The 13,404-nt window shown below is 44.2% G+C and overlaps 1 pseudogene; it reads right to left on the bottom strand.

Moving 5' to 3' along the window:
* Positions 1–3,624: 3,624 nt before the first annotated feature.
* LOC143268728 (sperm motility kinase 2B-like) lies at positions 3,625–7,777 on the bottom strand (annotated as a pseudogene).
* Positions 7,778–13,404: the final 5,627 nt, after the last annotated feature.

Below are 13,404 nucleotides of genomic sequence, written 5' to 3'. Positions count from 1 at the left end.
AGGTATTTTGTCCCAGCAATGGAAATCTAATGTGGAGCAATGGAGCTAAGGCTGGAGTGTCCCTGATACTACATGGTTCAGATGCCTTTGCAATGTGTTTGTGGGGAGCATTTGGAGAAATGTGGAGATGCTGACTGCCTGAGAGTCTCAAGAATGTTCTAAACGGAGCTTAATGGACATTGCAATAGAGACTTGATCAGAGTGGTGGCAAAGTTTGAATGGGCCTGAGGATTCTGATAGGAGGTTGGCTAGAGGGTACTGCTAATGTAATACATCCTGAAAGTGCGTGCACGCGCAAGCACGTGCGTACACACACACACACACACACACACACACACACACACACACACACACACAGTCTATGCCCTGAGAGCTCCTGAGGTTGAATTTAAAGAAGCATAAAGAGCTTTACACCAGGACAACTGGAAAGATGCTATGAGGGCATCTCAGGAATCTATGAGACCCTACCATCAGAGCAACAGGTGTACACATGAACCAGAGCTTCAGTGCCTGTGAGATGGGTCCCCCAGGCACTGGTGATCTGCCAAGCATGATAGGGTTTGGGTTTGGTATTTGTTAGATGAGGTCCCTGAGACAGGGCACATCTTGGTGCCCTGTGTCCTCAGGGCCTGCCCTCTCACATGGAACATTTATACTTCTCTTTGACATCATACATCCTCCTGCCCCAGATCTGACTTGTTCACTGAAGGACACATGCCTGGCTAGGACATTGAGGGGTAGCCCTGTCCCATAGATCTAAAAAGGGAAAATGTCACAACAGGGAGAATGAACATCTTGTATGATACAATTAAGGAACACAGCAGGATGGACCAGTGGCTTCTCAGCGACTCTGGCATCCAACCCATGCCACCTCCACAGGAATTCATCAGGCTACCATGCTTGCCTCTGTGGAAATGAGACAAGCTGATGACACCCAGTGTTCTCAGTGATCCTTCTGAAAATGTTGTTGGATCTAGAAGGACACAAAGTCCACACTCAGGTTCTGCATTTTCCCCCTTCGGGTACCTTAGAGCTTGTTCCTTCAAAGACATTTCTAATGACTTTGTGGTGTTGGGGGTGAAGTACTTTGCCTGGGACTTGTGAGCACCACAGGGCCAATTCTCCTGTGAAAGGAAGACGCAGGAAAACCCCCATGGTCATCTTTCACAAACATCACTTTATTCTAAGATTCATGACAAACACTTCAAGAACTTTAATGTCTGCTAACAGTGAGGCAGGGAAGTGCCAGGAGAAGAGGGGTCTCACGTGACCTGGGTAGACTTTGGACACCTTTTCAGCTCCTGCCCCCTGATTATGGATGCCTTTGAGGGGCAGGGTCCTTGCAGAATTCCTGCGGCCCAGGAGTCCATCTTTGCTCCCTTCCTCCTGGCTGGACCCCTGAGCAGGGCAGGGACACAGGACATCATGGGCTTTCTGCATGGTTCCGTCTGCAGGTCTCAGTCCATACATGAGTCCTCCCCAACACCACGGCTGCAGTGTGAGACCAAAATGAGCAATCTTAGAAATAAGACCAAAATGCTTTCACCCAAAAACTAAGGCCTTAGATTTCTCCTTTTGGGAATAGGCCATTGGTTACTGAAACCAGTCAGTTAAGATTCCAGAAACCAGGAACTGTAAAAGTACAGAGTCACAAGATAGTCACGAGGTAATGCCTGCCAGACTATGGAATGTCCTCTCCCTGGTTTCCAGGGTAACTGACCACAGAAATGCCCCCATCTGAGGGCAGCCAATGAGAAATGGTGGCAGGCAACCACACCCTTAGAAGTAATTTCTAGAAATCCCTAGAAGCGAGCCAATCAGAATTGTACCCATACTAGCACCCCTAAATGATGTAACCTTGTGACTTTTCCCTTTAAAAACTGAGCTTGCAGACAGGTGGGCACTTCCTCCAGCCTCCACTGCGTTGGATGTATTGGACGAAGTCCCTGCCTAGGCTTGTATTGCTTTTGGATATCCAGAATTAAACCTTGCTTTTGCATTCCGGCATGCTCGTCTTTGGTGGTCTCTCTGGGGATCACGATCTGGGCACAACAGCAGAACTGTGGGTGGCCTTCTGCATCCTCTGGAGAACTCTTAGAATACAACAACACACGTGAGAGAGAACCTTGTGACTGCAGCTATACAGGGCGTCTTTCCAACCATGGTCGCCCTGCTCTGCCCGGCTCTCCAGGCTGCTTCCTCCTGTCTAAACCTCTGCTCCCACTCACCTCTGTCCCTCATCACCTAGCTCCCACCCTGTGGGGGACTATTGGGGTCCAGCCCTAATAGTCTCCTTTCCAGGGTCCGCGGAAGGCTCTATCAACCAGCTGAGAATCTATCCTTTAAGGTCGGTAAATCAGTCTACGCACGCAGAGTTCTTTGGTCCATTCACTTTAATTCTTCTGGCATAACATCCTTTAAACACAGCTTCAGTTCTGTTCTCATGTCTAGCTCCTTTCTTGCCTGATTTCTCTCTATATTTATCTACTGTCCCCTCTAGGTTCTATCTTAATTCCTTCATATAGTTCTGTCCCTTCTAGGTTCTCATCCATCTAGTTCTTTCCCCTATCAGCTCCTCTCTCATCTCCATCTCTCTCATCTGGCTCTTCCTCATCTTGTTCTTCCCCATCTGGCTCTTCCTCATCTTCCATCTCGTTCCTCTAGTCCTCTCTTTTAGCTCTTCAATCTAGTTCTTCCCCATCTCAGCTCATTCCTCTCAAGTTCTTACCCATCTAGTTCTTCCATTCTCTTTTCTCTTCTCCCCTAATGCCCTGGAATTCCCGGTATATAAAAGGGAGGGTCCGAGCTAAATTGTGTAAAGCTATTACTTAACGTCCACCTCTCCTAGGCGGTGTCTCCTTGTGGAATTTACCGTAAGTCAGGAGACTTGCATGTGGGCTGTTATCATTGTTAGTCCACCTGGGACTAACAATGGGCGCCCACCTGGGTGGTGTTTCCTGTAGTCCTTGAAAGTGGCCAAGGGAGATAATCTGATTCCAGAGAAAGCCTTTCCCTGAGGTTGTTCTCCAAATTACCTGGAATGTGTATCTCCAGAGAGTGCTCAGTCTACACTGTTAGTCCTTCTTGGGGAAAAGTCAATTGGGAAAGCTATGAAGGCACACATGATTTTCATAACAGAAGACAGCTGATATATAACAAGCCAAGTAACACCAAAAACTCCTTGGGATTTGGCTTCCTCTGGAGGAATTCCATGATCCCTCCAGGTAGTGACTTTGCCATAACCAGCTGAGTTCTTATGATATATTCCTGTGGCCCGCAACACCACCCCATACCACTTTTCTCCTCCCTCCGCACCTCCTCCTTCCCCCCTCCCTTCTCTTAACATGGTCAATACCCTTCTGCCGTTGACTTCTAATCCAACATTTTTTAGATTTCCCAAGTGCAGGGGACAGTGAGATTTGTCTTCTGGATGCTAGATATGTTGATAGGTTCCATTGAACCATCCCACAGTATCTAGATCTAGCTTCCCAATGCATTGTATCCTATAAATACACATAGTTGTGATCTGTCCATTGACATAGACATGAGTAAAACACTCATTCAAACACAGAAAGCTACCTGGGCCACACCTGCTGCTTGTTCTCCAGACACCCTCCTTGTGCCTCATTTCTGAGGGGAGACTCTGTTCTGCCCCTGATGAGATTTCCTTGATGGACAACAGCAGCACAGTCTCATCATGGCGTCTCCTATCCCCCTTGTCCATGCCCTCAAGCCTCGAGGCTGACCATGGCTGCGGGTGGACTTGCCCTTTGCTGAGGCTCTGTGGGGGTATAAGTCGTCTTCTGTGTTATCACTGCTGGTACTCCTTGAGTAAATGCAGGGGGCACTCTTGGAGTGTTGGTGGTCTTGGTCCAAAGTGAGTGTCCTCTGGAGTGGCGTGTGGAGAGGAATGGTGTACTCTGTGGCCCTTGTGTCTCCTCTTTGTCCTGCCTGCTGGCCATAGGCAGACACCTGACCACTAGTGGGTAACCCTCTGAGCAATGTGCCAAGGGTGGGCTCACTGCTTCTCCTCCTCCTGGGTGGTAGAGGGAAAGCAACAAGATCCTCTAAGGAAGGGAATGGCACCACCCCTGGACTCATGGGTTGAGCCAAGGATGTGCAGCTAGGCCCCTGGAGAGCCTGCCCTTTAAGTAAGCAATAAGATGCCATGGTCTGGTTGAATTTTCTCTGTTGTAATGAATCTTTGATGTCCCAGACTTGGAACCCAATATGTTTCATGGCTTCCACAATTGCAGGGTCAGGCAAGCTGGGGACCATTTCTTCACAGTGATTTGGTAAAGCCTCCATGTCTTTCCTGAGGCAGGGGTGTGTCATGACTGTGGTGGTATTCTAATTGTACTGAAATGTGATTTTGATTGTATGTTAATAAATAAAGTTGCCCGGGGGTCAGAGCTATTAGAGCCATAGCAAGAGTGTGGCGGTGGTGGCACACGCCTTTAATCCCATAGATCTCTGTGTGTTCAGGGATACAGCCAGCATTGGAGACATATGCCTTTAAGACCTAGGGGGCTGTACATTCAGACAGTGACGAGGCAGTCACGTGTTTGGGTTACAACCAATGAGAAGGCAGAACAAAATACTATAAAAAGACGAACAGACAGGATATAGCTCTCTTTCGGAAGCTGGGACACCGCAGGAGGAAGGGTGAGATTTTAGCTCTGAGCTCTGACCTCTCGGCTTTCTCTTTTACATTGGTTCTCTGTTTCTTATTTAATAAGACTGTTGGATACTCGGCTTTCTCTTTTACATTGGTTCTGTGTTTCTTATTTAATAAGACTGTTGGATACATCTACATCTGGCGGAAAAAAAAACATTTGATTGAAAAAGATGTTCAATTAAACCAATATGTATATTTTAAAGGTACCTTAACTTCAAAATTTGGATTTAAGGATGTGTTGCTTTGGAAAAGAGGTTCTGCTTTTGTTTCCACAGAAAGCCAGAGGCTGTGGATTTGTTCCAGATTAAGATACATCAGGTTTCACCAGCCAAGACCACCTGAAAGGTCTTCCAAGGTCTCCAATGACACCATGGCCCAGATGATCCAACATCCAGAATCGTTTCAAGGCAACTGGCTCAGACGATACAGTCTCACGGACTACTCCATGATCCTAAAATTTTCTTTGTGTCCCTATAAGATACAGCGCCCCCCCTCCAGCAGGAAGTAGTAAGAGAAGCTACGCCCAAATTCCCAAATATACCAAGCTGGCTTTAAAGATGTGTAAAAGTTAAAACCTTCCTTTTTAAAAAAAGAAAAGGGGAAGTGCTGTGGGATGGTCTGTATGGCAAATTGCCCTGATTGGTCAATAAATAAAACACTGATTGGCCAGTGGCCAGGCAGGAAGTAGGTGGGACAAGGAGAGAGGAGAATTCTGGGAAGCAGAAGGCTGAGGAGGAGAGACACTGCCAGCTGCCGCCATGACCAGCAGCATGTGAAGACGCCGGTAAGCCACCAGCCACGTGGCAAGGTATAGATTTATGGAAATGGATTAATTTAAACTATAAGAACAGTTAGCAAGAAGCCTGCCACGGCCATATAGTTTGTAAGCAATATAAGTCTCTGTGTTTACTTGGTTGGGTCTGAGCAGCTGTGGGACTGGCAGATGACAAAGATTTGTCCTGACTGTGGGCAAGGCAGGAAAACTCTAGCTACACATGACTTCATCCGCTGTTGGCCTATGCCTGGGGTTGAATCACATTAAGAGGCTAAGCAGGTCCTGGAGTTCTTCTGACAGGCCAAGGGGACGGTCAAAAATCTGCTTTTGGAGCTCAAGTAAGGTGTCACCACAAAATGGGCGTTTTCTGACTACCATGAAATGTAATATGACTCCCAAGGCTCATATGTCGGCCTTGGGGCCATCATAAAGTCCATCAAGTAAGAGTTCAGGGGCACAAAGGGCATAAGGCCCAATGAAAATTCTAACCTTTTATTCGGGCTTGACTTGGGTGCCAAGGCCAAAGTCGATGATTTTGACTTTTCCGTTCCCATCCACCATGATGTTGTCTGGTTTCACGTCCCGATGAATTATTCCATGCACATGGCAGTAACTCACGGCACTTAAGATCCTCCAGGCATTGTCCTCCTACAGGTGGCCAGCCTTTCAGACATACTCGTAAAGTTGTTTCCCCTCTGCCAGCTCCATGATGAGGTATGTTCTCTTGTCAGCCTCAATTACTTGGACAAGTGAGATGATGTTGGGGTGGTTGATCATCTTCATAATTTTACCTCACACTTGACCGGAAAGCACCACAGGTTCATTTTTTGAAGTACTTTGACAACCACTGGGGTGCCTGTGAGGCGGTGGTGGGCCAGTTTTACTTCGGCATAGCCTCCACGGCCAATGGTCTTCAAGACCACATACTGTGAGTGGAAGCTTTCTGGATGCAGGAGGCTGGAGTTAGATCTGAACCCTGCACACTACTCTGAACTCTGCACAACCCTCTAAGAGATCTGCGTACTCCTCTACAAGATCTGCACATGCCTCTTCACAACAAGAGTACGTTATCAGTAACAAAGTATACATGCTACCTAAGAGAAAGAAAAAAGAAGAAAGAAATTGAAAATGAAAATAATGAAAAAGAATAGAAAACCTAAAATCCTATCAAACAACTAACAACTACAACAACAAAATCCCAGAAAACCAAAACCACACACACACACACACACACACACACACACACACACACACACACACACAAAGCCAAGAAAATCCAAATAAAAAAACTAGCTGCAGGTCACTAGGAAGGAGGACCACAGCTCAGCAACACCAAGAATGAAGACCACTAATTACTTAAGAAGAAAAACACACCAAAAAAGAACCTATGACTTCAGAAAACCAACAATTTGTTGAATGGGTTTCAGTGATGCATATGACATGTATGTATTCACCACTGCAAGATCTTACAGAATAGTCCATAAAAATCTGTGCTCTGCATATCCATCCCTCCTGCCCTCGATCCCCTGGTATCCCCAATCTTCCTACTGTTTCCATATAAGGTCTTAGAGTTGGGACCACATAATATGTAGTCCAGACTGGCTTCTTTGACTTAGTAACAAGCATTCAATGTCCTTCTCTGTTTTTGTGTCTTGATAGCTCATTAACCTTCAGGGCTGAATGATCTTTTAGTGTGTAGGTAGATGTTGAAACTATGGCTTATTTATTCACTGGTTGAAGGACTACTAATTTGCAAGTTTATGTAGTTCTAAATAAGCCAACATTCATCTACAGCCATTTAGTTTTTGTTTTTGAGACAGGGCCTCAATGTATACTCCAGGCTTGGCCTTGAACTCATGATCCTCTGGGTGCTGGGGTCACAGCAAGCCTCATTTGTGTGGTAACACATGCCTAGCTTATGTGCAGGTTTCCCTGGAGACATAATTTTCAGCTCCCTCGAGTAAATGCCGAAGGATGGCAGGTTCTATGGAAGAACATATTTAGGTTTTGTAAGAAGCTGTTGTACTGTTTCCCAAAAGGGTCTGTCCCATTTTGTATTCCTACCAACAATAAGTGAGAAGTCCTATTGCTTATACAATGTCTTAAAAACCAACCCATAAGCTATCGGTAAATGAAAAACTACCTGTCACATAGAGAGTACCTTCTCCAGTTTATTCATGTTGTTTTAGTATGCCTTTTCAATGGTCAAAATTTTATTCTGCAGGGAAGGATCTCTCAATATGTTATTGTTGATGCTGTATACTCGCCCTTCCTCCCTGTTGGTTAAGTGGCACTTGTGGCTGGCTGCCACCTGCTGTGGCCATGCCGATAGAGCAGAGTGCTGGATGTATAGGTGACTGAAGAGTCACGAGCCACAGTTACCTTTCTAGAGCTTTATTGGGAGAGAGAGGGAGAAGAGAGAGAGAGAGAGAGAGAGAGAGAGAGAGAGAGAGAGAGAGAGAGAGAGAGAAGACCATGCAGAGGGAGGAATACAGAAGGAGAGAGGGAGGAAAAGGAGAGAGGGCACAGAGGGCACGCCCACTTTTTAGGCTAGTGACATAATTAAGGACATAATCCTTATACTCTCTCTCTCCCTCTCTCCCCCCTCCTTCCTAGCCCCCCCCCATTTATGCCCCATTGTCCTAGCATATTTTGCAGGCAGGACAGATTGTAGGTCAAAGATGTCATTGTTGGGTTGGTGTTGACTTTCCATGTCAAAGACACTGTAACATGGGGTGAAGGTTCTGGGTAGGCACCAGCTTGACCTCTCCATGTTCAACGAGTTGTGTGGGTCTTCAGTCTTGCAGGCTGCAAGAATATATCATAGAGATTCATCTGTGTATTAAAACTGAACTTTGACCAGCCAAGGGTCTGTCAAAAGGCAAAGCCATTTATTATGAATATGTGGTGTTACCCAGTCTTTAATATTCCAGCTGTCTTCTACTATGAAGTCCTGGTGTGCCCAGACCAATTGGTAAACAGTTCAGCTCCCCTGACTTGCTGAACCTACTAAGTTACTAACTGTCCTGATGAACCTACTAAGTTACTAACTGCCCTGCTGAGCTTAGGAGACAAGCAATTTGACATACAGACCATCCCACAGCAGTAGAGAGTAGCAGAGATGAAGGAAGAGGATACAGAGGATGAAGATGAGGTTGAAAGCATAGGAGTTTAGTCATTAGCTGGACCATGAGCTAGGGAGCTGGACAGAATTGCAGTTATGGAGACAGGATTTCATCCCAGAGAAATACAGTAGACGAATATAGAGCTTGGTATGTCTAGAGTTGTTCCTGCCTTGAATGCCTGGTGGAACTACAGCTGAATTGATGTAATTTTGTCTTAGAGGAATAAATTTAACAGACATAAGAACATAATGTACATACATTTTTTCCCCCTGATATCCCACACTGGACATAGCAAAGCTCCCTTGGACATTGGGGAATCAATACTTCAGCAATGAGGCCTTGCTATCATTTTGTGGAGAGCAAACTGTTGTCTTGGCAACAGCCTGGGTTGTTTGAGGATTTCCATGGGATCCTTCTGGGATGGCTAACTAGTGGGCTGGCGGGCCAGTCCCTCATTTCTCAGCCTTGCTGTCTGGCTCCTGCCCTTCCTTCCTGTGTGCGCTGGGGAGCTGACCCTTCAAACTGCATTGTCTGGTTCCCTTGTCAGTCAGCTTCCGGTCAGCCAGAGTCACAAAACTATGGGAGAAGGAGAGAAGCTGTCTTAGGGCTTCTATTGTTATGAAGGAGCACCATGGCTAAAATCACCTTGAGGAGGAAAGAGTTTATTTGGTTTACATATCCTGAAAGATAGTCCATTCCGGGAAGCCATGACAGGAACTCAAACCAGGTGGAAACCTGGAGGCTGGAGCTGATACAGAGGCCATGGAGAGGTGCTGCTTACTGGCTTGCTCCCCATGGCTTGCTCAGCCTGCTTTCTTATAGAACCCAGGACCACCAGCCCAGGAATGGCACCATGCCCAATGGGCTGGGCCCTTCCTATTAATCACTAATTGAGAAAAATGTCCTACAGGCTTACCTACAGCCTGATCTTATAGAGGCATTTTCTCAATTGAAGTTCTCTGATGCCTCCAGTTTATGTCTATGTTTGGGTTAGGCGATGATGGTTAACATCTTTAATCCCAGCATCTGGGAGGCAGAGGCAGGCAGATTTTTGTGAGTTCCAGGACAGCAAGGGCTACACAGAGAGACCCTGTCTGAAAACAATGAAACAACAACAACAACAACAAAAACTATCTTTGGAATAATTAGGAGAATAAGGCCTATATATGAAGTCATATTACTTAATTAAAAGTCTCCTTTAAAAGCATGCAGAAGTTTTTCTCAGCTACACAACAAATTCATGGCCAGCCTGGGCTACCTGAGAAACAAATAAACAAAATAGTTTCAAAGATGTGAACTTGGTAAGTAATAAATTTAGAAAATTGAAATTAAAATATACAGAAGACAGATTGTGGCAAATGTTACCGTTTGTTGAATATACCTAACGAGTATATATGTAATCATTTTCTTTCAACTTTTATATATATTTGAAAGTTAATTTTCAAAACAATTTTTAGAAGCCACACATATACACCTAACCTCAAAACAGTAAAGCCTTTAATGTTCTAGTCTGCTTCTCCAGTGTTCTTCAGAGTGCAGACCCCAGTGCAAATGGTAAAGCCCAGCTGGCCATGTTCACCCTGTGTATAACAGCACATTTTTTTTTTTTATAAAAAGCCACCCACTAATATCATTGATAAAGCTAATGGACTAACTTTCAATTAAAAGAAATAACAACGCTAATCTGGTAATTGTATACATCCTGAACACCAAGCAAAAGAAACCAGAAGAGAGCAGTGTATTTTCAGGAAATGTACTTATTCAATTAGCCCCAGAACTTATTTGCCATATACCAGTGTGTAAGGAAAAGAAATTCTCTCCCTTCACCACTCCTAAACTCAATGTAAAAATGTTAGCATATGTGCTCACTAGTATTCTGTCAATTTGACAGAAGCTATAGTCATTCGAGAGGATGGGACCTCAATTAAAAGAATGTTCCTAATAGATCAGGCTGTAGACAAGACTATAGGGCATTTTCTTAATTAATGAATTGATGTGGGAGGGCCCAGACCATTGTGGGTAGTGCTACCTGGGCTGGTGGTCCTGGGTTCTATAGGAAAGCAGGCTGAGCAAGCCATGAGGAGCAAGCAGTTAAGTACCATCCTCCACGGCCTCTGCATCAGCTCCTGCCTCCAGGTTCCTGCTCTGTTTGAGTTCCTGTCCTGACTTCCTTCAGTGATGAACAGTGATATAGACGTGTAAGCCAAATAAACCCTTTCCTCTCCAAGTTGCTTTGGTGATGTTGTTTTATCACAGTAATAGTGACCTTAACTAGGACACCAAATTAACTTCTTTCTTTATAAGATGATTCTCATTTTATGGTGTCAGAAAATGACTTCCTTATATATCATGCCCATATCATAGAAATATTAAATTTTGCTGGGCAGTGATAGTCCCAGCACACAAGAGGCTGAGACAGGAGGATCTCTGCCTCTGAAGCCAGCCTGATCTACAAAGTGATTTCAGGACAGCCAGGGCTACACAGAAAAACCTGGTCTCAAAAAGGAAAGAAAGAAAGAAAGAAAGAAAGAAAGAAAGAAAGAAAGGAAGGAAGGAAGGAAGGAAGGAAGGAAGGAAGGAAGGAAGGAAGGAAGGAAGGAAGAAAGAAAGAAAAATTTTTTTCACTTGTAAGACTGATATAAAACATCTGTGACAAATTTTTATTTTATTTTTATTTATTTATTTTTTGGTTTTTCAAGACAGGGTTTCTCTGTATAGTTTTAGAACCTGTCCTGGAACTCACTCTGTAGACCAGGCTGGCCTGGAAGTCATAGAGATCTGCTTGCCTCTGCCTCTGGAGTGCTGGGATTAAATGCATATACAACCACTGACTGACAACATATTTTTCATTTACTTATTTATTATATTTTATTTTTTTTTATTTTTTGAGACATAGTTTCTTTATGTAGTCCTGGCTGCCTGGGGTTCACTATGTACACCAGGATGGCCTTGACCTCACAGAGGACCTCTTGCTTCAGCCTCCCGAGCTCTGGGATTAAAGGTGTGCACCACCACGCCGTGACAATTTCAGCACGGTTTATTGACCAGTTTGGTTCTGCAGGAGGAAGATGAGACATAAACTCTAGTGAAGTGATGGCAGCTTATTGAGTGAGACAGGATTTCTCTCAAGGGCATTGCAAACCTGTGCAGAAATACACAGCAGGTGGCAGTCCTCTAACAAATAAAGCTTGCCTGGGGATCAAAGGAAAAAGCCAGCCACTATATTAAACACAAAGGTCAGGCAGTGGTAGCACACACCTTTAATCCTATCATTAGGGAGGCAGAGATCCATCTACATCTCTGCGACTTCAAGGCCACACTGGGAACAGAATCAGGTAGTGGTGGCACACACCTTTAATCCCAGCACTTGAGGTCTCATGCCTTTGCTTGGAAAGCACACACGCCTTTAATCTCAGGAAGTGACATGGCTGGGTGGAGAACAGTATATAAAACATGAGGAGACAGGAACTAAGCAGCTGTTCAACTGAGACCCTCAGGGGTGAGGACTCAGAGGCTTTCAGTCTGAGGATTCGCAGAAACAGGATCGGCTGAGGAGTCGGCAAGGTGAGGTTGGCTGTGGCTTGTTCTGTTTCTCTGATCTTTCATCTTTCACCCCAGTATCTGGCTCCAGGTCTTTTTTTTTTTAAATTATTAAGACCATTTAAGATTCATGTTATACACCCCCATTTAGTTGCAGACATGACACTTGAAATACTTCCCCAAGTCAGCCAAATAAAGAGCTCAGAGAATTGGTGAGATCCTCTCATAATGGATTGCATTCTATCTGAAGGTGGTTAATGCCATTTACCTTATCTTTAAAAAATGTGTAGATATCTTAGCAAGGAAAGTATGGGTATCTTGAACATATATAACTCTATATATGTCCATAGGATTGAATAAATTGTTTTGAACCAATTTTCATCAATCTAAATCATTTTTTTTAAATATTGTGGGCACATCCAATCTTTTGACATGTGAAACAAAGTTGAAACTTATGAAGTTCACATTCTAGAGTTGTACAATTAAATTAATAAAATATGCAGAAAAAGTAATACATTTTAAGTAAGTTTATGATTTTGTCTTTGGATTCCTTCATAGCTATCCTTGGCCTCCTTTGGGCCATGGGCTATGATGGGTCCTTGTAGCCAGAAGGTTTCTCCAGTCCTGCCTGGGCCCTGCAGTTGGGACGAATCTTTCCCACCCACATCCCACAGCCACTTGGTCCCAAATAAATACACAGAGGCTTATATTATTTTCAAACTGTATGTCCAAATGGCTCAGGCTTCTCGCTAGCTAGCTCTTATAACTTAACCTATTTCTATTAATCTATAAGTTGCCATGTGGCCATGGCTTTACCTGTGCACCATTACATGCTCCTCCCCGGATGGTGGGATGGCATCTCTACCAACTCTGGCTTTTTCCTCTTACTATCTCTCTTGGATTTTCCTACCTGGCTCCATCCTGCCCTGCCATAGGCCAATGCAGCTTTATTTATCAACCAATCAGAGCAACACATAGTCACAGAATACAGAAAGACATCCCACAGCACTTCCCCTTTTCTGTCTAATCAAAAAGGAAGGTTTTAACTTTAACGTAGTAAAATTATATGTAACAAACAGTTATTAAGCAAGAATTATAGTTACAATATCTAGTTTATTTGTATTTGGCAAAATTAAAGAAAATATTCTATCATCTATCCTATATTTGTGAGTCTAAAGTTTCATATCCAATTTAACTTTTATCATAATTAAGGAAAACTATAATTATAAATTATAAACAGGAAGTGCATTGTAAGCAACTTCCAATATTCTGGAAATGACAGAGAT

Source organism: Peromyscus maniculatus, chromosome 15 (assembly GCF_049852395.1).
Source record: "Peromyscus maniculatus bairdii isolate BWxNUB_F1_BW_parent chromosome 15, HU_Pman_BW_mat_3.1, whole genome shotgun sequence".
In the NCBI taxonomy this organism is placed as follows: domain Eukaryota; kingdom Metazoa; phylum Chordata; class Mammalia; order Rodentia; family Cricetidae; genus Peromyscus; species Peromyscus maniculatus.
The sequence above is the reverse complement of the archived record's forward strand: the minus strand, read 5'-3'. Positions and strand labels throughout refer to the sequence as shown.